The following is a 3,984-nucleotide window of genomic DNA, read 5'->3' on the forward strand; positions in this document are numbered from 1 at the left end:
AATGGATTGGTGCAGGGGCTCAAGTCCTCAATCTTCAGACCGAGATTGAGAAAGCACTCCCTGAACATAATGTTCGTGTAGGCGCCTGTGTCAATCAGGCACCTCTTGACCAGGTGGTTGGCTATGTCCAAGTGGACTACAAGTGGGTCGCCGTGCGGTGCGATGACTCCCTCGTAGTCCTTCTTCCCAATAGTCATATCAGGGATGTTGGTGTGAGGTAATATCCGTATACTACCCTATAAAATTAGGACTATAACGATAAATTTACATGTGATTATGGTCATAAAACGAAAAACATAATGAAACGATAAAGATCAAAGAAACAACCTCGGGTCCTTGAGAATTTGGCCTAAGATCAGAAATCAATAGAGATTTCCTCCTAATCGAAACACCCAAGACCGTCTGAGATTATGCCCTTGTGCTAGAAGTGAATTCTCTAATTGCCTTGCAATATTGAGAGAATTTGTGTGAGGTTTTCTTAGATGAGAGATCTAGGTTTTTCAGAGGAAAGCACTCTTCAAAACCCTAAAAATTTTGCAAATGAATCATTAGGTTACAAAAGAGAGTGAGCCTCTCTTTTGTTCACTTGATTCGGCCAAACCGAGTCCAAGGGGAGGAAATGGGCTTTTCCATTTCCTCTTCATTTTAACTCGTAGTCCGACATCCAATTCGCTAAATGTATATGACGCGGTTTCATTATAAACTGTCATCGGTTATCGGATATTAAAGCATCAACTAATAATACGGATTAGTTGAATTATTAATACATGTCCGACAAAGACAATATCGTATAATTAATTTATCCAATATACATTAATCAAATATAAATCGCTTATATTTAATTTACGAATTAACCGCTTAATTCGTCTTAGCCATTTTTATTTAATCCGTATCTACTCACCTTATCCTAAATGTCTCCAAGGCTTGCTACTGTTCATATGAACAGTTGCTGTGCGTCGTTTTAAGTTGCTCTACTCATGTGCGCTGCGTTTTTGTTTACATGTGCTTGTGCTATAAGTGGGCTCCTCACGTGGCCTTTTTTTTGGGTTAAACCTCACGTGAGCCTTTACGTTCTCTCTTTATTTCACTTTGGACTTACTACTCCTCGCTTTCCCTCACTTTACCCACACTTAATACTCCACTTCCTATCACCTACTTTCTTCACTCTCTTGTTCACTTTCTTCGTTGCTCACTAATTTGGGTGTGATTTCAACTTCCATCCAGATTTTCATATCATCAACGCAATCGGCGATCAGTTCGCCGTCGTCATCATCGCCTTATCATATACATTCAACTCTCTTGCTTTTCTTTTGTGAGTATCCATCGTCATCTATTCCTTAATTTAATTTTCGGTTTTTCTGAGGTTTTCTACTCTTGGTCCGAAGATTTGATGCTATTTATTTTCAACTTTTAATTTAATTTCGTCAAGTTTTGGTGTGATTTTATTAATTTGGGTGTAATTTTTGGTGGATTATCAATAGATAAATGAGAATTTTGCTAGAGAAATCATTGATCAAAGATTTCTTTCATCATCCTAACATTATAAGATTTAAGGAGGTATCTCCTTCAAATCATTTAATCTCGAACTGCTGAAACCATGATTTCCTCAGGAAAATAAATATTGAAACTTTAGTGATATAGGCGGTGAATGGTTTGATTGGTTAATAGATTGGTTTTGCTTTGATTATCTTTACCGTATTTTCTTAACCAAGATGTTTGATTTTATCATTAAAAAATTGAAACGATATTAGCTTTACCGTGCTGTCTTTAGTTGAGATTGATGTGAAGGGGGTTTGTTTTGTTGGGTGATGATCCTTACAATATTCCCAATTGTATGCGAGCAGTGTAATTTATAGTTTACTAGAGCCTTTTTTGGGCTATTATTGCTGCGTTTTTTGTAGGAGGGATTAATTTTGTTGATGATTAATGGCTTAAGAGTTATCGTCTTATGGATCCTTTTTTGTTGGCCAAGTTATGGATGAGAGTTGTTGAACTACTGCTGGAGAGCATGTGTTAGATGAGACGATGGTTTACCTATACAAACAAGGGAAAATAGTCCGTAAATGAGAATAGCTTAGTCAAGCTTAGAAGACCATCAAGTTTGTTTCTTTGCCGCATGAACACTGATTCAAGTCCAAGGATCCATAAAACTATGAAAAGGGGTTTGTGATTTGATAAAATTGTGACTGTCCATTTCATTTATTCAACTTTTTTGGTGATCAAATAGTGAGAATTTGAGGTTTTTGGGTGTATTTATGAGGAAATTTGGAACCTTTTTAGTGGGGTTTAGTGGAATAGTATAGGTAAGTGAAGAGTGATGAAGAATTTGAAAAGGATCATTGAGGTTAAGGGTGATTTAGGTGAGCAGATGGGGATTAGTGAGGAGAGATGGCAGAATCAAAATTAGGTGTGATGAATTTGTTGGAGTGATTTGGAAGGGAAGATGGTGGAATCTATTGTTTGTGTAGTAGTGATTAGTATTAGCTGATTCGGGGAAAGTTAATTAGATTACTTTAGAGTTGGTTTAGACTCTAAAGAGGTTTTTAAAATGGACTTGGTCAGAGAATAGGAGTAATGTTACCCTTTGCCTTAATAGTAGTCGATTAAGTTTTCTAAGAGACCATTTTTTACTAGATTAGTCAGCGACATAATATTTGCTATACTACAACTAACAAAAACAAAACAAAATGTTAAATAATATAGTAACTACCCACATCATGTGAACGGTCTTACATGAACATTATTGAGTGACCATCTCATATGAGGATCAGTGATAGTACTCTCGTTATCCTCACCAATGGTGTTATAAGGGATATTTAGAGTGATAATTGTATATTTACTTTATGAACTCTTGGAAGTTTTCCGGAATAGTCCTATAGTGGCCACTGTGAGGCCACACCGCTTGTTCAAAAAATGAGATTACTGTTGTTAATGACCGTGTTAAAAAAATGAGATTGCTGTTGTCAGTGACCGTGTTTCACAACATTTTTATACGAATTTCATTCCAAGTTTTGGAGATACAGTCTCTCTGTTCAGACTAGGGTAGGTTGCATAGATTTTTAACCCCAGCATAGTTGAGGACATTTAAGCTGATAGCATAACGTGACTGTTATCATTGTTGTTACCTTAAGCCATATGTTGGATGATTGTATGACAAAAAAACGGTCTTCATGAGTTATTTGGAGTGATCTTGGTTTAATGGGTTATTAATTATCATCCTTCTTTTCAGATCATTTGCAATTCAGATAGCTTAAAAGGCATGGTTGGCCAGTTTTTATCTCAGGTTGGTACTCTAGAGTTTAGATTGTCAGCGTGGCAGCTAGATGAGTGGAACATTGAATGTTGAGTGGGGGACGCAAGAAGTTGTGTTATTGTTGAGCTTATAATGTGTAAATGTATACTGTGGGCAGGTCGACGAAGAGATTCAGACCAGAAAAGAAGAGATTTGAGAATTTAGCATTTCTGGATTTGTCGCAAAATGCAGTTTGTTTGATCTGATCCTTATTAGTAAGCTTCTGTTCTGTCATTTTATCTCTAACAAAAAAATGAAGCAAAAAAGTCAGTTGACACGTGTTTAATATTATTTGGTTTTCTGAACACCTGCAGTGATAGTATTTGGTCGGGAGGAGGTAAGGGAGGTGCTCTGTGGTGGAGTTATTGGAGTGCAGGGATAACGGACACGACTGAACCTGCAATGGGGGTCGAAGCCTTGAAGAACATTGGCTATCCTCCTCAGGTTTTTGCTTCATTCTCTCTTCATTCTCTCTGTATCCTCAGGTTTTTGCCTGCAATGTTCCATCTTATTTTTCCTTCCAGTCTGCAGTTGGGACTGCAGCATCCGCAGCCGAGCAAGCTTTCATGCCATATGCAGATAGTGTTCTGGAGATGATGAAAACTTTTATGATCTGACCAATGATGAGGACCTACGATCACGAGCAAGGTCAACTGAGTTAGTGGGTATTGTTGCAATGTCAGTTGGCAGAG

The 3,984-nt window shown here is 37.4% G+C and overlaps 1 long non-coding RNA gene across 1 annotated transcript; it reads left to right on the forward strand.

Moving 5' to 3' along the window:
- The first annotated feature begins 1,158 nt into the window (after window positions 1-1,158).
- Window positions 1,159-3,501, forward strand: LOC141637837 (uncharacterized). Its single transcript, XR_012541919.1, has 3 exons — window positions 1,159-1,312; window positions 3,230-3,283; window positions 3,411-3,501. It is a non-coding gene; the product is annotated as an uncharacterized LOC141637837 (long non-coding RNA).
- Window positions 3,502-3,984: the final 483 nt, after the last annotated feature.

The sequence above is a fragment of the Silene latifolia genome, unplaced genomic scaffold (assembly GCF_048544455.1).
Source record: "Silene latifolia isolate original U9 population unplaced genomic scaffold, ASM4854445v1 scaffold_150, whole genome shotgun sequence".
Classification (NCBI taxonomy): domain Eukaryota; kingdom Viridiplantae; phylum Streptophyta; class Magnoliopsida; order Caryophyllales; family Caryophyllaceae; genus Silene; species Silene latifolia.